Genomic DNA, 26,251 nt, shown 5'->3' on the forward strand with positions numbered 1-26,251 from the left:
CAACCCTATGTTTTTTTATATTGTTAGAAGCACTCACACACACTTTCAGAAGCACTTTCTTTCCTTTTGGGCAGCATGGGAGAGGGTTTCAGAATTTAAATTTCTGCCAGCCCACGGCAGAGGTTGAAATTAAGCTGCAATTAGGCCTCCTGTTGTTTGATTATTCTAGCTGGGAGCTATCTGGAGCCTCACACCTTGCTGCTATTTAGGAAACAAAAGCACACAGCTTGCTATTACTTCACAGGTATCCAAGAGAGACATGGTTTTGACTTTGTTCAGTCCCTGCCTAAAAAAGATAGGTATGCACTGTAAGAAAGTCAGATGTGTTGGTCTGCCCCAGTATTTACACAAATAACAATTTAATTGCCACTATTTTGTTTAATTTCTTTTATAGCACTACTTAATCCAATGCAGGGTGTCCAAGCGCTTTACATCATACATTATTATTATACCCTGAGATATATTGGGCACACAAAGATCTCTTCAGCAGATGCCTTAACCCCCACAAAATATTTTAAAATGCAGACTTTGCACCAATTAAGTAGAACTGATTTACTGCCACATTTCTCCCTCATGCCAATTTCTTTGTGGCAGATCCTCTAAAAAATAGATTTATAAATTGAGAGCCAAATTTTGTGTTAAGGTTGCCTAACTTTTTTGGCACAACCCCAAAGCAAAATCTAATTTGCTATATATATAGTGAAGTGCTCCAATATACTCATGATAGCTCTGCTAAACATATGTCTTGAGGTGTTAAGATCTGATGCCACCTTCTTTGAGGTCACTGGTTGTGATGCCTAGTGCAATGTCACACGCCATGATGTCATGCGTTGTGATGTCACTTGCATACTGCCTAACTTGGTTACTCCCCCACTTCTTTTTTTTAGGACTTGTGCCCTGAGTATTTGTAGTTGCCTAGGATCACACCATTTAGTGAACAGGGAAAGCAAGATTTTATATTTTCACACTATACGATTTAGTTACTAGAAGGGTATCTCTTTCTAACATTTACACGTAACAGAGATCTGCCCCAAGTGCAGACGTAAAGGTACTACTTGTAAATGCCCTTTGTGAATTTCCAAAAATCGTAAAATTAGAAGTTTGGTCTAAATTTAGACCAAACGTCTAAGTTCACCTTTGTGAATCGAGCCAAGTGTTTTTTAATCTAAGTAATGAAGGGTTGGATTACAGTGTGGCTAAAAGGGAGAAGCCACCTTTCATTTTAGGCAGTTTGCCTAGTGTTATTAGTTACACTGTTGTTATTGTCACATACTTAAGCAAATTGAAGTATTATCGTTTCTGTATTTAACATTCTCGTTTGACTTGTATTATTATTTTAATTAATTGACATTTTTTATGAGTAGAGACAGAAAAAATGGCAAATAAGGAATAACAGTTACATGAGGATACATTGGTGATAGGGGGACTAGAATTATGAAGCAGGGAAGGGCCAACTTATGTGGCAGGGTTGACTTAGTTATGCAGGTAGAAGAGGCAAATTATGCGACATAATGCGATAGAATTTCATTATTTTGATATTTTTACACTTGTTAAAAGTCTCTGGGCTTGGGTTTCAACTCATTAGTACCAGCTTAACACCTAAATATAGCAACAAGCAAAAGAAAGGTTAGCAGTCAACGTTTGCAATGTGGCCTTCCACTGTGCACCAACACGTGTTGCTGCACTTTTAGTAACTTTTGAACCGTTTGTGTTTAAATCTGCAGATTATGCAGCAGTTATTTGATTTTGTGGCAAATGCAGCAAGTCCTTAACTATGAGAAAAACACTGCAGCGCATAATTGCATAATTGCAGTGGCCCTGGTGATAGCCAAACCAGGCATCAGAAATACAGGGTTCGGATAAATTTATTTGCATAAATCTGCACACATTTCATAATGTTACACGACAATACAGCAGTACTGGCCCATAAGAGCGTGTGTAAAAGGCCCTAAATAGCAAGATACAGTTTGGCTGTCTCAGTCACAGAGGAGTTCCATAAAAATATACAGTAACTAGCCTGAAGGCTGAGTTCATTAAATCGAAGCTGCCTGGTTTGCTCAAGTCCTTTAGAGGACATTTGGAAAGCTTCATTGGGAATATATTCCACCCATTTCTTACCTTTGGCTTTGCAACTTACATTTGCTTGGTTTCTATTTGGTAGCTGAATTTGATTTAGGCTGTCCAGATTGAGTTTGTCCCTCCAGTAGAGCATCTCTTTTATACTGTATCCTTCCACCAGTGTTTGATGTCTGTAAACAGGCTTTTAAATATTGTTCTTATCTTGTCTCGCTTGCTGTGCATTCAAATACCAAGGTCAAATTTCAGGCTCTGTCTTCCCATGGAGCTTGGTGTTTATCTTTCTTTCTCTGACTTCAAAGTGAGAGACCTTATATGACAATCATGCTAGCTACTGGGGGTGTGGTGGAGGAAGGTTTTAGGATGCTGCTATTTTTATCTACCACACAAACTTCAAATGTTTGTGAATGAAATGTGCAGATACTTAGGAATATAAGTGTAGTGGAAACAAATATTTTAAGATGATCTAAACAAATCAATAAACTAGGTAATGACATTTCCACACATTAACATTTGTGTGCTGTATGTTTTTATCAGTAAAACTGTATGTCTTTCCAAAAGTAATGGTCATTTCAGTTGAAGATGTGTTGCCTGTAATGCAGTGTTCTACCACAGTATGCATACTCCACTTTATGTCTCCCACTCTACTCTCGATCACTCCATGCCACTGCAATCTACTCTGCACCACTCCATTCTGCACCTCTCTACTCTGTACCACTCTACTCTATGCCAGTGCACTCTACCCCACTCTCGTCTAGGCCTCTCCACTCTACTCTGCACCGCTGTAAACTACGTCAATGCACTCAACACCACTCTACTATACACCACTGTATTATACTGCAGCACTCCACTCTACGCCACTCTATTCTACTCTGCACCGCTGCACTCAACACTACTGCTCTCTACATCACTCTACACCACTGCACTCTATGACCCCCCTTTGCACTGCATCACAGCACATTACGTCACTCAGTTCTACTCTGCACCACTGTACTCTATGCCACTCTATGCGACTGCACTCTACGCCAATGCACTCTATGCCACTCTACACCACTGCCCTTTATGACACTCTGCACACTTTGCCACTGAACTCTACACCACTGCACCTTACTCACCACCGCTCAACTCTGTGCCACTCTACACCAATGCACTTTATGCCACTACTCTCTACACCCCTCTATGCTGCATCACTGCACTGTGTGCCACTCTATCTTGCAGCACTCCACTCTACCATGCATCATATCACCCTATTACACAGCACTCTGCACCACTGCACTCTGTGTCACTGTAATCTATGCTGTACCACTCCACTCCGTGGCTCTACTCTTCACCACTAGAGTAGTGCACTCTACCAGTGCACTCTACACCAATGCACTCTACACCACTTTACTAAAAACCAATGCACTCTATGTCAATCTACTCTGCACCACTGTACTCTCCACCACTTCTGTATGGCACTCCACATTACTTTACTCCACTCTGTGCTACTCCATTCTATGACACTCTACTCACTCTTCGACACTTTATGCCACACCAATCCACAACACTTTATGACATGTCATTCTCCTTTATGCCATTAACGTATAGCTACGCTATACTAGTTTACAACATGGCTAAAACACACTAGCAAAGCCAATAGCTCTGCATAGGTGAGACCTATTGGCTTTGCCAATGCTTGTTGATAATGTATTGAACTCCAAGATGACTTGCCAAGGGGTACAATATCCCATATAATACATGGTCACACCATCAACTTACCCGCAACCACTTAAAACCTTTGTGCAGAAGTTCCCAACCTGTGGTCTGAGGCCCTCCCACGGGTCAGTGACACATTCCCAGGGAATCCAGAGACCTGGGCCAGCAGAAAAGCACTTCTTCAGCTGGGACATCTAGAAACACTTGTGTTTTTATATTTATTTACTTCCTTTGTGCAGCAATTTTAAAAGCACTGCAAAGTTCCTCGTACATCCAGCAGCGGTGGCTCCTCCACTAAGGGGGAGGAGCGTTGCCCTACTGCTCTAAGCAGTGTATAAAAGGGAAAATAAAATTATATTAACACAATGTTATTATCATTTTATTTTTTAATGCAGAGCCAAGTTAGGGTGGGGTGGGCTGGGCTGTGTCACATGGAGGAGCAGTGGAATGTGCACCATAAGTGTGCATGACGGTTTAGCTGGCCACCTTGGGCCGGCAAAACAGACATGCGCACTCAGTATTTCCCCATCCGGCTGTATTGCACAGCCAGGTGAAGAACATGAACAGGCTCCAAGTCCCTGTCTGAGTGCTGAACCAGGCTGCTCAGACCAATCACGAAGCTGCTGGTGACAGCAGCGTTTTGATTGGCTTAAGGGAATCTGGGAGCCTGTGTGCTTCTGTGCTGCTGGGACTGAGGAAGAGAAGAGGACGGAGGAGAGACGGCAGCCATACACAGATTAAGTGTTCCTTTTTTTTATTTTTCATCCCCTTGCCACGCCACCCCCGTTAGCATTCACCAGAGGCTTTCAGGCAAAAATAAAAGCATCAAGATAACTTTGGTGTTTAATGTATCTGTGGGAGAGAGGTAGGGGTTTTGACTAGTGGCAGTTTTGACTCATCTAAGGTAGGCCAGATGGTTAATACGCCTGCTGAAAAGAATGTGTATCATGCAAAGAACAGTATTTTATGTGCCTAGCACAGTGGTTTACTACTTTTGTCACAGAGATTCTTTTGTTACTGTGCAGGTCATAAGTTACAATCATAATCTAGCACAGTAAGCTACGAACTGCCATCGAAGAGGTGCATGCAAACTGCATGGCACAATTAGAAAGTTATGTTTTGTTATGCCGCTAATAAAGGTTTGCTTGTGTAGAAATATATTCTTCTTATTAAAGTCAAAGCTAACCATTGTGTTACATCCTGAATCCCGAGTTTGTGTTTCTCCACACCAAGCACTCTTACAAAATGCCTGCGAGTGTGGATGACATGTGAATCCTACACCTTGTAGCCACCTGTAAAGTGCTCCAACACCTTACACTGGTATGAGAGGTGCTATTAAACACATCAATTATACATGACAGAGAGGCTATGGAGAGATGCGAGGCCCTTATGGTTTACTTCCTTTCCCCACCACATCTTTATGTGAAAAAGTATTTTCAGATCTTACGTACCTAAAAAAATAAAAACAGAAATCGCTTGAGAAATGTAGAATCTGACCTGAGGATTCAGCTTTCCTAAATAAGACTAAACATTGAAAAGTTAGTCACCTGAGATGCATCGCCAACTATGGGAAGCTGTTCATGTCAAAATTACAGCTCCCCATATTGGGCACCTCCTGAAATGCATAGCGTGCTGCAAAAGGAATATGACACACACCAGAATGAATGTACTATGTGCCAAAATAATTATGATACCTGGCAGAGTGAATCTGAATTGAACCAAAATAAATATGAAACCTGGCAGAATGAATATGCTACTTAGTGATTAATATGACTAACACTCACACCAAATTGAATAAGAAATATATTGAAATATTTATAAATCATACTGAAATTAATATGGCCCTCACTGTAAACAATAAAGCAATCACTGAAACGAATACAATATTCACCAAAAAGAATGGGACATTTCTTGAAATGATTGACTTATGCCAAGAGAAATATGACATACATTGAAATTAATATGGCAGATTGGAAATAATATAAAGTATTGAAATAAATATATTATATTCTGAAAAGAAAACAATGCACATTGAAACTAATACATTGTACATTGAAATGAACATTAAGCATGTTGCAATGAATTTGAATTGTGTTGAAATCAATATTACCGAGATGGCAATGAATATGAGACACACAGAAATTAATAGGAGATGATTGAAAATGAATATGGCTTCTGTTGAAATTAATGCAATCCCATTGAATTGAAGTTGACATGCCTTCAAATGAGTATGACCACAGCTGAAATTCACATGAGATTTGTTAAAATGAATATGGCACGCCTTGAAATTAATATGACACATATTCAAATTAATATGACACATATTCAAATTAATATGATATATGTTAAAATTGATAAGTTGCATCTTAAAACTAATATGACAAGTGTTAATATGAATATGACATCCATTGAAATAAACTTAACATTGATTGAAAAGAATATAACACATGTTAAAATTAATATGACACGAGTTGAAATGAATATGACCTTCATTGAAATGAATTTGACATGTTTTAAAATTAATACGAGTAACGTTAAAATGATCATGACATTTATCACAATGAATATGGCTTGCACTGAAAGTGATATGATGTACATTGACATGATTATGATATATGTTCCAATGGATATGATTCATGTTAAAATTAAGATGTGTTAGTATGAATGAAGCATCCATTGAAAGAAATATGACACATGCTAAGATGAATATGACATGCATTGAAACAAATATGAGCTTCACCGAAATGAATTCAACATGTCTTAAACTGAATATGACCAATGCTGAAATTAAAATGAAACTTGTCAAAATGAATATATTGTGTTTTGAAATTGATATGATACACAGCAAAATAAATACTGCATATATTGAAATTAATATAACCTATGTTGAAATGGATATGACCCGTGTTAAAATTATTATGACAGGTGTTAAGGTGAATATGACATCCATTGAAATGAATGACATCCATAGAAAGGAATATGACACGTTAAGATGAATATGAGCCACTTTGAAATGAAAATGACACCTTGTGAAATTAATATGGCCCACATCAAAAGTATTATGGCAATCTGTAACATGAATATCAGACTTTTTTAAATGAAAATTAAACTGTGAGATAAATGTAATATGCTTTGAAATGAATTAGGCAAATATTGAAATGAACACAAGCCATGTTTGAATGAATATGACTGCTGTTTAAATTAATATGGCTTTCTCTGAACTTATGTTCATTTGCTTTAAAATTAATATCACATATTGAAATCGATGTTACATATTCTCAAAGGGTCGCATTAAGAGTTTGGCGGTTTGAGCACCACTGTGGTGGTGGTGTGACTGCCATCTGCTTGGCAGTCAGACCACAGTATTACGATGCAGGCAGTCCCTTAGGGAAAGACTGCCGCAGTCCCGCCAGCACCACCAGGCAGTGCAGACCACGGCGGCGGCAAGGCAGGCGAAAAAGGCAGACGGAGCCAGTGTTTTGGATGGAAACATTATGATGTTGTCTACCGCTAGCATGACCGTGGCAGTCCATCCACCACACCCCAGCAGGTGGAAATGGAAAGCATAAAAGAAGCAACTCACCTGCAGGCAGTGTTACATGACCTGTGCCGCCATGGAGTCCATCATACACACGTCCTTCCGCCGGTGCTGCCCATCGATGGACCCACACAGCACCCACATTGCAACACAATGGAAGGTCAATGGGATGCACAATAGGTTGTGAAACACATATCCAAAGTTCACAATGCAAACAATACCTGCATAATAGTGATGGCGACATCAGGAGCTTTCATGGACACATTTCACTTTGCACATGCCCCTAAAACAGCATTTGCATAAGAACTGACCCTTCATGTATCTCAGGGACAAACAATATTAGAGACAAGTGATATGCCTAGCTGCCAAATGTGTAAGCGCAAGTCACGAAAGCACATACAACGGTACAGCATGGTCCAGTCATCTAGATGATGTAGCTGTAAGGTACACACATCAAAGTGGACACATGGTCAGTCAAATCCAAAGGAAGCTACCACAATTTAGCACCCTCCATGTGTGGACAAACAAAACTCTAGCTCCCGCACATGAGACAAAAGTACAATCTATATCAGGGGACAAATCTACACCATACATGCTGACATTGGCCAACACAAGATGAAATACTTATTCTAGCAAGCATAACACAATGCAATGACACCCCAATTGGATCAACACTCACATATCCATACAGTGAACATCTACCCTTGTCTTGGGTGACCAACACTTCCCACAAAGTCAGATATTGAAAAACAACAGCAAATGTGGTGGATGTGTCTGTGGGTGTTGTGGTGGTTTCTGGGGGTATGGTGACTGAGGTGTGTGGGTCTGTGGGTTGTGAGTGGGTACCTTAGGTACTTACACCTTATACCAGGTCCAGGTGTCCCTTTTTAGTGAAATGTAGTAGTGTTCTAGCAGCTTAGGCTGATAGAGGTAGCTGTAGCAGAGCAGCTTAGGCTGAACTAGGAGACATGCAAAGCTCCTGCAATACCACTTATAGTTACACAGTACTAATACACAATAAAAGACAATACTCAGTGTTACCAAAAATAAAGGTACTTTATTTTAGTGACACAAGGCCAAAATTATCTCAGAGGCAATACTCCTTCTGAAGGTAAGTATTATACACAATATATACACTAGACACCAAAATCAGGTAAGTAAATAGTCATAGGATAGTGCAAACAATAGAAAATACCATATAATGCAATAGGAAGAAATAGGCCTTGGGGCAACACAAAACATATACTAAGAAAGTGGAATGTGAAATTACTAATTCCCCCCTAGGGTGGAGTGTGTAGAGGGGCGCTGGGAGTGTAAGAAAACCCCACCCCAGAGCCCAGGAAAGTAGGAGTAAAGTACTGCAAGTTTCCTCAGGACACACTAAAAGTCGTGAATAGAGTTATTGCAAGAACCAAGCAAGACTGCGAGCAACAAATGGTGGATTCCTGGACCTGAAGACCTGTAAAGAGAGGAGACTAAGTCCAGAAGTCGCAGAAGATTCCAGGAAGGACAGGAGCCTCTGCCAACCTAGAAGATGGTGCAAAAGAGGATTCTCCGTTTGGAAGAAGTCTGCAGAAGAGCACGAAAGAAGATGGCTGTGGGTTCCTGCATGATGTAAAGGATGTCCCACGTGGAGATGTTGGATGCAGGCGAGTTGTCGTGCTGGATTAGTCCAACAAGCCTTGGTTCAAGCAATGTCGTGGATTGTATCAAAATGGCTCTGCCTGGACCCTGGAGGGACCTGGGGGCCTCAACTCGGACTGAGGAGGCAGAGGGGGCTCCCAACACTAGAGGGAACCTACAGATGACCAGGCAGCACCCACAGAGGTCCCAGGACACGGGGACAAAGAAGATGCAAATTCCGGTTGCTGCAGCACTACAAAAGAAGATCCCATGCCGCCGGAGAACAACTCAGTGAGTTGAGCGTCGCAGAATAGAGTGCTAGGGACCTGGGCCAGGCTGTGCATGAAGGATTCCTGCAAATAGTGCACAGAGGCCTCAGGAGGTGAAGATGACGTGGTGCACAGGGGTACTGTCGCAAATGAGGAAGGCAAGCTCTTACCTCCTCCAAATTTGGACAGCTGGACCTTAGGACAGTCTGTGCGAAGGGGTCCACCACCTTTGTTCCAAGGAGCACGCTCGTTATCAGGAGAGGAGTCCCAGAGAACCGGTCGTCGTCTTAGAAGGTGCCTGCTGGAACAGGGAAGTGACTCTGTCACTCCACTGGAGATTTCTTCGGTCCTCCTGGTGCAGGGTGAAGACAGGGAGTCCCCAGAGTGTGCACCCCATGGAAACTGTTGCAGCTGCTGGCTGGAGCTGAAGTTGCAGAGTCGCAGTAGCCTTTCTGGATACTTTGTTGCAGTGACAGAGGTTCCTGGAGCAGTCTGCGGTTGATCCGAGGTCAGACGATAAAGCAGGAGTTGCAGAAGATTCCTGGTAGAAACTTGCAAGACAAATCTGAAGAGGAACCCACAGGAGAGACCCTAAATAGCCCTGAGAGGAGGATTGGCTACCTATCCAGGTATTGCACCTATCAGGAAGGGTCTCTGACGTCACTTGTTGGCACTGGCCACTCAGAGATCTCCAGGGTGTCCCCACACCTTGGAAAACAAGATGGCTAACACCAGGGACACAATGCAGGAGCTATGGGCACCACCCCTGGAGTGGTGATGGACAGGGGAGTGGTCACTCCCCTTCTCTTTGTCCAGTTTCGGGCCAGAGCAGGGACAGGGGGTCCCTGACTAGGTGTAGACTGGCTTTTGCAAGGAGAGCACCATCTGTGCCCTGTAAAGCATTTCCAGAGGCTCTGGGAGGCTACCCTACCCAAGCCTGTAACACTTAGGGGGTCATTACGACCCTGGTGGCCGGCGGTAAGTTGACGGTAACACCGCCAACAGGCTGGCGGTGTTTCGCCAGCAATTATGACCGTGGCGGAATTGCCACGGCCATACCGCCGGCCCCTCCATTATACCGCCAGGATTCCGCCTGGCGGTCATAATCCCCAGGGCAGCGGTGCAAGCACCGCTGCCCTGGGGATTATGAGTCCCCGACCGCCAGCCTGTCCGTGGCGGTACTCACCGCCATTGAAAGGCCGGCGGTAAGGGGACTTGGGGTGCCCCTGGGGGCCCCTGCACTGCCCATGCACTTGACATGGGCAGTGCAGGGGCCCCCTGGCATAGCCCTGTCGCGTATTTCACTGCCCGAATTTCGGGCAGTGAAATGCGCGACGGGTGCTATTGCACCCGCTGCACATCAGCATTGCCGCCGGCTCTATTACGAGCCGGCTGCAATGTTGATGTGAGATTTCCGCTGGCCCAGTGGACGGTAACACTGTTACGGTCCGCTGGCCCAGCGGAAATGTCATAATAGGGAGACAGGAATACCGCTGAGGTCGTAATGACCCCCTTAATTTCCAAAGGGAGAGAGCGTAACACATTCCTCCCAAAGGAAATGCTTTGTTCTGCCTTCCTGGGGTTGGGCTTCTCAGACCCCAGGAGGGCAGAACCCTGTCTGTGAGGTGGCAGCAGGTGTAGCTGCAGTGCAAGCCTCAGAGAGCTGGTTTGGCAGTACTGGGGGTCCATGGTGGAGCCCACAGGATGCATGGGATTGGACCCCCAATACCAGATTTGGAATGGGGGGACAATTCCATGATCCTAGACGCCTTACATGTCCATATTCGGAGTTACCATTGTGAAGCTACATATAGGTATTGACCTATATGTAGTGCATGCTTGTAATGGTGTCCCCGCACTCACAAGTCCAGGACTTTGGCCCTGGACTGCGTGGGGGCACCTTTGCTAGTGCAAGGGTGCCGTCACACTTAGTAACTTTGCACCTAGCCTTCAGTAAATGAAGGTTAGACAAACAGGTGACTTATAAGTTACTTAAGTGCAGTGAAAATGGCTGTGAAATAGTGTGTGCACTATTTAACTCAGGCTGTAGTGGTAGTCCTGTGAAAGGGTTTGTCTGGGCTCCTTATGGGTGGCAGAAGAAATGCTGCTGCCCATAAGGATCTTCTGGAACCCTAATGCCCTGGGTACCTAGGTACCATATATTAGGGACTTGTAAGGGGGGGGGGGTCCACTGTGCCAATTGGAATTGGGGTATGAAGTCACTAAACTATAGTGACTAATTTGGAAGCAGACAGAGCATAAGCACTGAAGTTCTGGTTAGCAGAACTTCAGTGACACATTTAAGCACTACTGACAATACACTAGGTAGGCCACAAACTATGAGCACTGGGGTCCTGGCTAGCAGGATCCCAGTGAGACAGTAAAAATACACTGACATACACTCACAAACAAGCCAAAAGTGGGTGTAACTATGCTAGAAAGAGGCTACTTTCTCACAGGTGTTGTCTGGGTGTATGGTGGGTGTGATGGATGCGTCACTGGGTGTTGTGGTGGTGTCTGTGGGAACGGTGGATGTGGTGTGTGGGTCGGTGGGAGTGTTTGTTGAAATGGTAGCTGATGTGGTGTCTGTGGGTGAATGTTGAGTGCCTGCATGCCGATGTGTCTGGTAGAGTTTGTGTCGCTGTGTGCTGTTTGTGTGTGTTGAGGTTGGTGCATGCAGATGTGTCTGCGTGCTTAGGACAAGTAGGGGAATAGGGAATTTGGATAGGGGAAAGAGTGGTGGTGGGAGGGAGGATTGGGGAGGGATTGCTGTCATCAATGAGGAGGCCAGAGCCTGAAAAGATCTCTGTAGGCCAGACACCATCGAAATCATAAACACCATCCACTCCGGCTCTCCATATGACCCCTGCACTCACCACATCCTCACCAAAGCAAGCTCCGTCATCGCACCCCAACTACGGAAGATCATCAACAGCTCCCAGAGAGCTGGAAACACGCCAAGATCAATGCCCTCCTCAAAAAATCGAAGGCGGACCGAAAGGACCTCAAGAACCTCCGGCCTATCTCCCTGCTCCCCTTCCCGGCAAAATTCATTTAGAAGGCTGTCAACAAACAACTAACCCGCTTCCTCAAGGAAAACTGCACCCTGGACCCTTCCCAATCCGGATTCCGCAGGAACCACAGTACCGAAATCGCCCTCATCGCCGCCACAGATGAAATCAGAACCATACTGGACAACAGCAAAACCGTGGCCCTCATCCTCCTGGACCTCTCAGCTGCGTTCAACACCGTCTGCCACTACACCCTGCCCTCACGCCTCAGCAATGCAGGAATCCGTGACAGTGCCCTGGACTGGGTCATCTCCTTTCTCACCGGCAGAACCCAGACAGTCTGCCTCCCCCCATTCCGCTCGGAGGCCACCAAAATCATTTGTGCCGTACCCCAGGGTTCGTCCCTCAGCCCGACCCTCTTCAACGTCTACATGACCCTGCTTGCTAAGATCACCCGATCCCACAACCTCAACATCATCTCATACGCCGACGACACCCAGCTGATCCTATCCCTCACCAAGGACTCCACCAAGACCAACCTCCTCGAAGGAATGAAGGCCATCGCCGAATGGATGAAGAGCAGCTGCCTCAAACTCAATTCTGACAAGACGGAAGTCCTCTTCTTCGGCTCTACCCCCTCAGCATGGGATGACTCCTGGTGGCCTGCCACTCTCGGAGCCACTCCGACTCCCACCGACCACGCATGCAACCTAGAATTCACCATGGACTCCCCATTATTCATGACCCAGCAAGTCAATGCCATCTCCTCCTCCTGCTTCAACACCCTCCGCATGCTCCGAAAGATCTACAAATGGATGCCCACCGAAACCAGAAGAACAGCCACCCAAGCCCTATTAAGCAGCAAACTGGACTACGGCAATGCCCTCTACGCAGGAACCACGGCCAAACTCCAGAACAGGTTGCAACGCATCCAGAACGCCTCTGCATGCCTCATCTTGGACATCCCCTGCCACTGCCACATCACAGACCACCTGAGAAACCTGCACTGGCTCCCGGTCAAAAAAAGAATCACCTTCAAACTCCTCACCCACGCTCACATAGCACTGCACAACACCGGACCAGAATACCTCAACAGACGGCTCTCCTTCTACACCCCGACCCGGCATCTCCGCTCCGCCGACCTCGCCCTCGCAACCGTCCCATGTATCTGCAGAATTACAACCAGCGGTAGATCATTCTCGCATCTCGCCACCAAAACGTGGAATGCTCTTCCCACCCACCTGCGCCAGACCAAAGACCTCTTTACCTTCAGGAAACTTCTCAACACCTGGCTGTTTGAGCAGTAGGAACACCCCCTCCTTTCCCTCCTCCCCTCCTCAGTGCCTTGAGACCCTTACGGGTGAGTAGTGCGCTTTACAAATTCCTGATTGATTGATTGATTGACATGTCACTATGAATGTCTTCCAGGAAAGCATTTGTCTGAAGTTGGCTTACCAACCACTGGATGGCATTCACAATGGCATTCTGCCCCACAGAACGCTATTGACCTCCTGATACTCCTCTCACTCAGGAGGTCAATAGCCTTCTCACTCAGGGCAGCAGGAGTAACAGGGGCTGGCACTGAGGTACCTAGGGCAAATGAGACGCCCACCCTCTTAGGTGAGTGGGCATGGCCAACTGGGTGGGGAGCAAAGAGGAAGGGTGGTGCTAGTACTGGGGGTGGCGGACAAGGATGGTACAGGAACAGTTCCTGATGGGTCCCCCACCCCTAGGGAGTGGCCACTGGAGGTAGAATCTAAAGATGACGAGGTTGATCCTGTGTCTTCAGTGGCACTCCCCTCACCTTCCGGGACACTGGGTCCCTCCGTGTCGGTGGTTTCATGACTGGAGGTACCGTGGCCAGATGCTTCCCCACTTGGTTTTGCCCTGTCTCCTTCACTTGCCTGGGGTGATGCTCCAAATACAAAGGGCAAAAGGGTCTCCACATGTTCCTGATCACACCTGAACAAAAGCTGTGATTTACAAACAGTACCATGATGTCAAGTAGGCCCCAGCAACAAACTACTTTAAGGTGGCTCCTACGTGAATCATACATATGCATGTATGTTATATAAACTGTCAACAGTTGCCCACAGGAAAATCAGGTCTCAGATCTCCAATTGCATGGGTGAAGTTGTGCAATCATAATAACCATTGAACAAGTAGAACACCATATCACCTTCAATGCTTTGCCCCATGGAGCATACCTATTACCTGTTGTCATACAATAGTATGCCAATGCCAAGTTCATTCCAACAGATCCCACACAAGGTCATGCAGACATCTATTTGTCACATACGCAATAACACAACAATAAGAAATGATGCTCCAAATCCTGCCATGCTGCTGACAGCAGTACCGTATCCTGAAGAAGGTGACATGGAAATACTCACGTCACACTGGAAACATGTCAACAATGCACACTTCACAATGTGTAAACTGTCCTAATTGAGTCATGGAGGTAGTACTAATGTTGCTCAGATATACTACATATTTGGCATGGAAATGTACACTGTAGTCAAAATGTGCAAATTGACAGGGAGATATGTTGCTTAAATACATAACACAATAAAACAGCTAGCCCCCGGAAAATCACCACTACAATATGGCACTCCTTACCATGATAAACTTTGATTGCACCAGTAGAAGCCATTAGTTCTTTGTATATTGGAGAGGCCTAGGGATTTACAAGCACTTGTAGAAGGCCCAGGACATGTTGCCCAATGGGAAGCTACATCACTGTCTCCATTTTGGTCATGCAAACCCAGATGTCCGTGGATGAATGGTTCTACCCAACCACATGTGATTCCAACAAAACTGCAAGTCACTCCATGATGTGTGCCAACAGTCAGGCAACAAATCATTCCCATTTCACATGTGCAGTGCACTTTGCCACTTGATGCCACATCAATGGGATGGAAATGGACATTGTGTGTAAAAACTCTAGTCCTACATGTCATATCTCTCATTGCTACTGAAGTTGTACATGCCAAATGACATGCAATGACGGGTGAGAGTATGTGTGAGCCAACAATCAATGGTGACACACTCCTGTCTGTGGCACCACATAAAATGTAGCCTCATTGTATATGTCCAATTCCAAAGACAGGTTGGCATGCAACTACATGTGAGGGAATACAGAAATCTTCCTCTGAACACAGGTACACAAAGCATGAAACAGCAGTGTACACATTTTGTTAAAAGAGAATGGGACACATGCTAACAGGTCAGCACAAGGAATTTTGGCAACAGTGATGGGTCATAAATCATGTCAATGGACATTCCCCACTTACCAAGGGAAAGTTTTGATCTGTAGCTGCACCCTAAGAACAATGTAGGCTCCATCACATGTGTGACGCCACCTTCACATGTCAGACAGTAGTGAGGCACCGGCACTCATCACACACTGAAAACATGTGGCCTCTTGGGAGCAGATGTCAATTTACTCACTTGACCAGACACATGGCTGAGGACAGTGATCCATCACTTCTTTTTCTTTGGACTGTAACACTGAGAAGTAGTGGTCTGTTGCATAGAATTTAGACCCACTACAGCAACAAACCGTCCTTGATTGATCACTGTACAAAGCAATGTGTTGTCCCTGGAGAACAATTGTTTTGTGGATTGTACTCAGTTGTGTCCTAGGTCCCTGGGCTAATAGGCAAGGCACATCAATATGCACCAAATTACTTACCTACACAAACAGTTACTCATCTTGTGTGTCACACATAGTCCATCCCAAGTCATCAGGAGTAGATGTCAGAACCTAACACATTGACTTGGCTGTGTCACAGGCAGCTATATGTCCTTTACTCATTGTGGCTGCTGTTCTCCCTGCAAATGCCCATCAAGGTCCGGGTATGCTACTGCCAGAATGCGGTCCCCTAGGGGGGTCATGCTTCGAGCTGTGCCCGCCCACGTTGGGAGGACAGCCCTATCTTTATCTCTGAGATCTTCTGGCCCAGCAACTCAGGTCCTTCCACCTCTTATGTGAAGCACATGCCAATAAGTACATGAACATGAGTACACACTTTTGGATTCATCTGCAGACTAACCCACTACCCTGCTCAAGGCCTACAATGACTAAGCAAGCCTAATGACATCAGGTATTTGAAGCTCTGGCAACATGTACTGTGATGTGAGCCACAATGAAACACCACACAGCAATGTGGTTTCTGAAGGGTAAACTCGTTAGGCCTGACTGGACAAAAACATTTACACTCTGCAACACTGACTCAATGCATACAGTCCCTACAGGCAACTATCATAGTACAGACTTTACCCTCACACTTGAGTGACAATGAAAGGGCATGGTGGCATGGTGGCATGGCACAGGGGTACAGTCGCTCTCAGGGAAGGTAAGGTCCTACCTCCTCCAAATTGCGTCAGCAGGACCTCAGCACAGCCTATGTCAATGGGGTCCACCCTCTATGTCCTTAGGAGCACGCTCGTCGCTGTGAGAGGGGCGTGACAGTGACTCTGTCATCCCACTGGAGATTTCTTCGGTCCTTCTGGTGCAGGATGAAGACAGGAAGTCCCCAGGGTGTGCACACCGTGGAAACTGTTGCAGTTGCTGGCTGGAGATGAAGTTGCAGAAGAAAAGTATCCCTTGTGGATACTTTGTTGCTCTTACAGTGGTTCCTGGAGCAGGCTGTGGTTGATGTGAGGTCAGAGGGTGAAGTAGTAGTTGCAGAGGATTGCTGAAGAAAACTTGCAAGCAGAATCTGAATAGAACCCACAGGAGAGACCATAAATAGCCCTGAGAGGGGGATTGGCTACCTCATCAGGTAAGGACCTATCAGGTGGGGTCTCTGACATCACCTGCTGACACTGGATACTCGGAGCCCTCCAGAGTGCCCCCAAACCTTGCAAAGCAAGATGGCTGAAGTCTGGGACACACTGGAGGAGCTCTGGGCACCACCTCTGGGTTGGTGATGGACAGGGGAGTGGTCACTCCCCTTTCCTTTGTCCAGTTTCACGCCAGAGCAGGGGACAAGGGGTCCCTGAACTGGTGTAGACTGGTTTATGCAAGGAGGGCACCATCTGTGCCCTTCAAAGCATTTCCAGAGGCTGGGGGAGGCTACCCCTCCCCAGCCTGTAACACCTATTTCCAAAGGGAGAGGGTGCAACACCATGATCTCAGAGGAAATGCTTTGTTCTGCCTTCCTGGGACTGAGTTGCTCAGACCCCAGGAGGGCAGAACCCTGCCTGTGAGGTGGCAGCAGCTGTAGCTGCAGTGTAAGCCTCAGAGAGCTGGTTTGGCAGTACTGGGTGTCCGTGCTGGAACCCCTAGGATGCATGGAGTTGGCTTCCCAATACCAGATTTGGAATGGGGGGACAATTCCATGATCTTAGACACGTTACATGGCCATATTCAGAGTTACCATTGTGAGGCTACGTATAGGTCTTGACTTATATGTAGTGCACGCGTGTAATGGCGTCCCCGCACTCACAAAGTCCCGGGAAATGGCCCTGAACTATGTGAGGGGACTTTTGATAGTGCAAGGGTTCCCTCACACTTAGTAACTTAGTAACTTTGCACCTAACCTTCAGCAAGTGAAGGTTAGACATATAGGTGACTTATAAGTTACTTAAGTGCAGTGAAAATGGCTGTGAAATAGTGTGTGCACTATTTCACGCAGGCTGCAATGGCAGGCCTGTGCAAGAGTTTGTCTGAGCTCCCTATGGGTGGCAAAAGAAATTCTTCAGCCCATATGGATCTCCTGGAACCCCAACGCCCTGGGTACCTAGGTACCATATACTAGGGACTTATTACGGGGGTCCAGTGGGCCAATTGAAATTGGTAAATGAAGTCACTAGCCTACAGTGACAAATTTAAAAGCAGAGAGAGCATAAGCACTGAGGTTCTGATTAGCAGAGCCTCAGTGACACAGTCAAGCACTATACAGACACACACATTAGGCCATAAACTATGAGCACTGGGGTCCTGACCAGCAGAATCCCAGTGAGACAGGCAAAAACATTCTGACATACAGGTAAAAATGGGGGTAACATGCCAAGGAAGATGGTACTTTCCTACAGCAGTATTTCATTATCAGGACATGTAAAATACCCCAGTATATGTTGTATCTTTTAAATACACTGCACCCTGCCCATGGGGCTGTCTTTGGCCTACCTTAGGAGTACCTTACATGTAGTAAAAGGGAAGGTTTGGGCCTGGCAAGTGGGTGCACTTGCAGGTTGAAATGGCAGTTTAAAACTGCACACAGGCACTGCAGTAGCAGGTCTGAAACATGTTTACAGGGCTACTCATGTGGGTGGCACAATCAGTGCTGCAGGCCCAATAGTGGCATTTGATTTACAGGCCCTGGGCACACATGTTGCACTTTACTAGGGACTTACTGGTAAAACAAATATGCCAATCATGGATAAACCAATCATCAGGTCAATTTAGACAGAGAGCTCTTGCACTTTAGCACTGGTCAGCAGTGGTAAAGTGCTCAGGGTCCGAAAGCCGGCAAAAACTAAATGTAGCACATAGTCAAAAACATATATTTATTTTAGTTAATTCATTTGTGTTCATATCATATCCTTTCAGAATATGTAATATTAATTTCAATATGTATTGTTAATTTTAAAGCAAATCAACATTGATTCAAGGCAAGCCATATTTAAACAGTAAGCATTTTAATTTACACATGGCTTGTGTTCATTTCGATATGTGCTTTATTCATTTCAAAGAATGCTATATTTATCTCATATAGTTTCATATCCATTTTAATACGTGTCATATTTATTTTAATGAATGTCATATTAATTTTGATATGGGTTATATCAACTTCATCAGATGTCATATTCATTTGAAAATGGTTCATATAAATCTTAACATGTGTCATAATGTTTTAAATGAATGGTATATTTGTGTCAGTGGATGTCATATTCATCTTAACACCTGACATTATAATTTTAACATGGGTCATATCCATTTCAAAATAGGTCAAATTAATTTCAATATATGCAATATTCATGTCGATGTGTATCATATTGATTTCAAAGCATAACATTCATTTTGACAAGTTTCATTTTAAAGTCAGCATAGGTCATATTCAGTATAAGGCATGTTGAATTAATTTCAAAAGGGCTCATATTAATTTCATGTCATATTCATCTTAGCATGTGTCATATTCCTTTCAATAGATGTCTCATTCGTATTAACGCATGTTATTGATTTTAACATGACTCATACCAATTGCAACACATATAATCATGTCAATGTGTGTCATATTACTTTCAATGCAAACCATATTCATTTGTTTATAAATGTAATGTTAATTGCACATTATATGTCTTTCAGAATAATGCATTTTCACTTCAGTACCTTATATTCATTTCAAGCTGTCATATTCATTCCAATGTGTGTCATATTCCTTTTGGCATATGTCAGTCATTTCAAGAAATGTCGCATTCTTTTTAACAAATATTGTATGTGTTTCAGTGACTGCTTTATTATTTACAGTGAGGGCCATATTTATTTCAGTATAATTGATATATATTTCAGTATATCTCTTATTCAATTCTGAGTGTGTTATTCATAATAATCACTAAGTAGCATATTTACTTTGCCTGGTTTTATATTTGTTTTGGTTCAAGTCAGATTCACTCTGCCAGGTATCATATTTATTTTGACACATAGTACATTCATTCTGTTGTATGTCATATTCATTTTGCAACACGCTATGCATTCCAGGAGGTGTCCTATATAGGGAGCTGTAATTTTGACATGAACGGCTTCCCATAGCCAACCTTCCCATTAAAATTGTTCGATTCTTGGATATTTTTCAATATAATATAATTAGATCTTTAGTAATTCGAGTATTTGTTTGGTGTGAACTTGCTTGTGTATTTTTTGTGAATTACCGTTTTAATGTTTGAAATTTAAATTATACAAGTTTCTTGGGGGTCCCGGCTTCCATTAGAGATTCAGTGGTGGTCCGCAGGAATCAAAGGGTTGAGAACCACTGCCTTAGTGCGTATCTTCTGTAATTTTAAGGTATTAAAATAGAGCAGAAGAAAGAAAAGCAATGTTCCATTTGTTTCCGTAAACAGCTGCTTTAATTATGTTCCATGTCCTGGCCTGCCTTTCACCGTGGCTGCTGGCTCTGGCAGAAGGCAAGTCAAAACTGGTCTGTAATAACCCTATAATAGTCTTGTTCTGACGCCTTTTCTTTATAATCGGTGACTTGATGCATCAGAAGTAGCCGATTATATAGAAATTAATGACTGCTGTTTATACAGGGATCACAGAATCCCATTTATTAAATAGTCTGTAATACCAAGAGCTTCTTTAATGTAAATGCTCTCAGTTTTGACTGATGTGGAGCTGAACTGCCCAAGATCACACAAAAGAGCACAAGTGTTACTAGAACTACGGTTTCAGAGCACAGTTTACAATTATTGTACCTGATCGCTTTTGATATCTCTAGTGCGGTTTCAGTTCGCATGAGGTGAGAGGCATGATTGGTGAAGGGCATAAAAGGTATGTTCTTCCTTTTCTCCCTCCTACCTTTATTTGTTTGGCCCATGAAGATGCAGGTTAATTAACTTGTTTTTTTCACATTTGGTCTAAATACTTTGTGAATGTAAATAATAATAAAACACACTTTCAAACTGACAACATACCTTCTTTTCTCCCTATTTCACATCCAAACTATATGATTGTGTACTATTGGAGCCCGCATTTTCCAAACAACATGCGATTTGTATAGGGTCAATTGAGAAGTCCCCAAGGCTATTGTTGTCCCCCCCAGAAATGTATTGTCTCCTACGCCCCTGCTAAAGTGTGTTGGTTAACAGATGTGCAGACATATTCCTCGTGGCACTAATGGCCTATTCGCTTGGATTTCCAAAGCATGAGGATAATGACCGAAGTTATACTGTTTCGTGCCTTTAGTTCCCACTTTTCTACTGTGGTTGTAAGCAGCTGGCACTGGTTGGGCTCTACAAGCATGGAAGCCCTGAGGAAACCTGTGTCGGAGTTCCCTGCGGATCGTTTTCCAGGTTATACAACTTATGTTTGGGGCTTGGTTCCATGAATTTCCTTGATGCTGAAGCGTTTATTTTTATTAGTTGTTTTATTTAGATAGATATTTTATTTTGTTTATTAATTTTTTTTGAGTTTCCTACGATTCATTTTTAGAGAGAACGACCATGTAAGTTCGGAAGTCACCAGAACTTGAATCTTTTAAACAAGACATTGTTTGGCCGGGCGGTAGAGACACAATGGGCTGACTTGAAGACTGGCTTGGTGAGCAGTATGGGCTCTGCCTCTATTTCTTTTTCTATTACATCATTGCCAGTGACAGCAAAGTTGCTGGTTTGTATCGACTGTAGCTCTCCTGGCATTACAATCTGTGTCTCTATTTCTTTTGATGAAGAAAATACAATAGTTTCAGTTGTTGCATTCACCACTTGGTTTCTTTGATTAGTGGTAGGGCTTTCTGCAATTACTTGTCAGAAAATAGGAAGCTGGATTGTTCAGCTATGGATATGCGGGGCTATGACTAGTTTCAGATTGTCAATCAAGGTTTGCAGCACCTGGAGCAAGGTTTGTAGTTTTTCCAGAACTGGGGAGCAGGAACCATCAGGGTGGAGAGCCTTTGGCTTAAAGTCCAGCCTTTTCTTAAGGTCCAATTGACTGAAGGAGTTTGACAATGCTGGTACCTTATTATGGGGGTTATTCTAACTTTGGAGGAGTGTTAATCCGTCCCAAAAGTGACGGTAAAGTGACGGATATACCACCAGCCGTATTACGAGTTCCATAGGATATAATGGACTCGTAATACGGCTGGTGGTAAATCCGTCACTTTTCCGTCACTTTTGGGACGGATTAACACCTCCTCCAAAGTTAGAATAACCCCCTATGTACTTTGATAATTACTGATGTTGATGTGAGTTGATGAAGCTGGAGCAGCGCCAAGCTGCAAGCTTGGGCTCGAGCTGCGGCTGAGGCATTGCTGAAGACGAGGAGACAAGAGGCAAGAGGTCCGGGGCATAGGGACATGGTAGACACACGAGCAGCGATTTCTTGTTGGGAGGAAGCAGGAAGATAGAGGCAAAGTACAAAAAGTAGTACCCAAATAATTCTACTCTTTTTTAAAAAAAACATTTAATGTCGGCGAGGGCTTGTTAGCTCCCACAACCACTTTTAATAAAAGCTAGAGGAAAACAGTGCTTGACAAAGACTCAAGTTTGGCATACAAATGCCAGGCGGACTGGCTTTGCCGATGTTTGTTTCTGATGCGTTTGCTTGCAGAGGGGCCCTGGATTCACTGTCTGAGTCATTTCCTGACACTGTTGCCCTTCTGAGTGGGTCACCCTCTCAAGGCTCCAGCTCGTCTTTATATAGGTTTACCCATGTTTTTGGTCCTCAGTCTCTGCTTTCCTTGCTCCCTCCCAGCCCAGTTGTTTTAGAATCAAGAGCCAGGTTACCTGTGTCTGTGGCCACAGACCAGCCTCACTGATGCTCCATACTGGATATTGCTGCATGACTTCATGAAGAGGATGGGAAGCAGACACATTCACAGTTCCTTCAGCCACCCCAGGCCTCAGGGATTGCTTCTTGTTTCTCAAACGTGGTGGGGCCAATGGGTAAACCATCTGCCCCCGTTTCTTTCTGTCAACTTGTGTTGCTGCCCCGTGATGCTGTCACTGCCCTGATGCCCTCTGAGTCCCTATGTAATCTCTTCACTATCTCTATCTTCGGTCCTCTGCTTTCTCTTCTGTCCCCCTTCATCCCAACTCTGTTCTCTTTTGACAGAGTACACTGGGCTTCTTAAGCTACCACTGGGCTACCGGGGGAGGAGGAAGCTTCCATCAGGCAGCTGTGCTGTTTAGTTCTACAGGCAAATCACACAGGTGGTCATTACGACTTCTTTGGTCTTTTCCTAAGACCGCTAAAGCTGCTGCCAACAACAGACCGCCAGTGCTGGCGGTCTGAAGACCACCATATTTTGACATAGGTAGGATTTCTGTTCGTTTACGGGTGGAAATCCAACACCGTCGGCCTGCCCGATAGAGGAAGTGAGGCGATTCCACCACTAGCCCTGCCACGCCAACAAGACTCTGCCTGCCGTATTATGATACGTGATACGGCAGAATCCTGTCTGCAGTGCGATGCTGGCGGTGGAAAACACCAGGTCCCATCTCCTCCTAGATGACCACCTTGCTGGAAAAGGTAAGTTGGTCTCTGAAAGGGGGTTGGGAGGGTTGTTGGATGAATGTGAATGGTGTCTGCATGGGTGTATGAACACGGGGGAAGTGGGTGTCTGTGAGTGCGTGTATGTTTGTGTGAATGCGGGGGAAAAGGGGTGTCTGTGTGAGTGCATGTATGTTTGTGTGAATGCGGAGCCGGAAGGGGGGGTCTGTGTGTGTGAGTGCCTGTATGTTTGTGTGAATGCGGGGGGGTAATGGGGTGTATGTGTGAGTGTGTGCATACAAGTGAATGGGTGTATCTGAGTGAGAGCTTGGGTGCGAGAGTGTGGAGGTGTTTGTAAGTTAATTTGTGGGTGAGTGGGGGTGCGTGTATGTAGGTGTGTGGTCATGTGGGGGGTGTCTGCCGGCGACAGGAATGGAGATTCCTGTCGCCTGGTGCATGACCTCCAGCATTTCCATGGCAGTGTGACTGCTGCGAAAATGCTGGCGGTCTACAGAGGCATAATACTGATGGCGGTATTGCAGCTACCGCCTGGCCAGAGGTGTGCACCGGCGGTCCAACGCCCTGGCGGTACAGGCGGCATTTCAGCAGTTTGGCTTTGGCAAAACTGCTGAAGTTGTAATGTGGCAGTCTTCACCGCCAGCCTGGTGGCGGACCGACCGCCACTGCTGCCATGTTGGTCAGATGACCACCAATATCATAATGACCACCACAGTTTTCTGTACAGCTGCCCTTTCATTTACTGGCTCTTACCTGGAGTGTTTATTTCCAGATATTCTTTCTTTATTTGACTTATGCGTATTTCTAACTTTGGATTCCTGGACTGTCTGGGGTATTCCAAACCCATGAGAACCCTGAAATCCTTGGGTAACTGGCTCCTCAACACACAACTATAATCTACAGTTTTTCGTGAAGAAAGCCAGTTGTCAGAAAATGGGTTAGGATTGGTGTTACACCAATTTACCTTCTTTCTCTAATCCTGCTCAGCTCTTTTCTTTCCCAAATTAGTTGAATAATTAACATCTTTCACCAGAACCAAAATCCAAGAAATTACTAAGTTTCTCACTTACCATGTCTCCTTCTTGAATGTTCACTGAGGTCTGTTTTTTCCAACTGAACCCATTTTCACATTGACTCACACACTAACAAGCATCACCATTTCACCCTTCTTCCTTGAATTAGCATATTTTTGTTTCTTGATCTTTTAGTACATTTATGATGTTCCATGGAGTCAGCTGTCTCTTTGTTTACCCCACATACAGCTGAACACAACACTTTCCCATCTAAATGAGTCTGAAGATTAGAAACATGATGTATCATGAAAAATGAGCCCTTAAGCAGAAACACCTTCTCTCTGCTGCATCCTGTAACCTAATAACTGTCTCTAATATGCTCCCACCAGTTGCCTTCTGAAAGGCATTTTCATCTATAAGTTGTCCGTAACATCTCCCAACTGATTCCCAATGCTTCCATCTGAATGTATTTCTGTCACCATTACTCACAAATGTAATATATTCCCAGTGCAAGCCACACAAATAACAGGGCTCTCACAAGCAGACACCACACTCACTAGAGCCTTTCAGTGTCAACCCTGTTCCTCCACCACCAGGCCTCGAAAAAGCATAAAAATGTTACTAGACCTGCAGGTCCAGTAACTGGAATAATCTACTTATCAGAACTGTAATGTACTTGTCCCATAAACGGCTCTCAAATTGTGTGATCGTAGGGTAATATTTTACTTCACAGTTGCTTTTTTCTTCATTCTCACATATGAGTGAATCTTCAGAAATGTGAGCTCAGTATTTCTACTGTACAAAAAAACTCTTTTGTTTAATTAAATAGACTAAATGTTTGCTCCCTCCAAGTATATTAAGAATCTAGCCCACATACAGGTGACACATGATCCATGACTTGCCTCTAAAATTAACCTATCAGAGCAGTAGTGGTTCTCATGTTATGTTTAAACACTCACTTTTAATAGGTATATCACTAAAGCATGAAGTGGTAGCACACTGTCATTCACAGAGAGTAAATTTCCAATAAATGTCTAAAAACCTTCCCACTAACTTTCAGTTTGACTGATAACACTGTATAGTACATTAACAATAATCTGTGAAAATTGGGGTTCAGAAAACCTATGTATCCTTCCCACATCACCAAATAAAGTGTTCTGATTTGTTTTCATCCTATTAAGATATTTTGCTAATCACACAGAAGTACAACAAATGGGCTTTTGCAACTACTGAAATGTATGTTGAAATGTTTGTCAGTTGATTTTAGTTATTTACATGTTGTGTGTTAGAAAAACCTGACACCCTACAGCCTTTCATTTCACACTCTTAGGAAAGCAGGTCAGACAGTTCACCTCACAAAATCCTGGAATTCTGCAGTTAGAAGGAAAATTAATTATAAGAAGACAAACTGACAAAATGACTTTGACCTTTGTCTCTGAACACAGAGCAAATGTGAAAAGATAAGAACAAGATTTAAAGGCTTATTTAATGCTGCTTCACTTTCTGACTGAACAGAACACATGTTCTTTGTCAACTGCCAGAAGGGACAACTAGGTCCTAAAAATAGCTCAACCTGATAAAATATGAATCATCAGAGTGAGTGGGTGACTGAATTTTTGAGTGGGTGAGTTCATTTTTCGAGGCGTGAGCACTATTCCCTGTGTGTAGTTCTCTGTCTGGCCTCACAGCTACTCAAGAGGACCACAACCTGTTGGGTTCCTTAGGTCTGCGTCTTGCTAATGTAGCCACCGATTTCATAGATAAAATGTTCCTCTATGGGTTCCCAGGAGGATCAAAAAGTCACTGTGCCCTGTGGTTATCTTCTTCTGAAGCAGCTGTGTGCTCTCAGTCCC

Source organism: Pleurodeles waltl, chromosome 2_2 (assembly GCF_031143425.1).
Source record: "Pleurodeles waltl isolate 20211129_DDA chromosome 2_2, aPleWal1.hap1.20221129, whole genome shotgun sequence".
Taxonomy (NCBI): Eukaryota; Metazoa; Chordata; class Amphibia; order Caudata; family Salamandridae; genus Pleurodeles; species Pleurodeles waltl.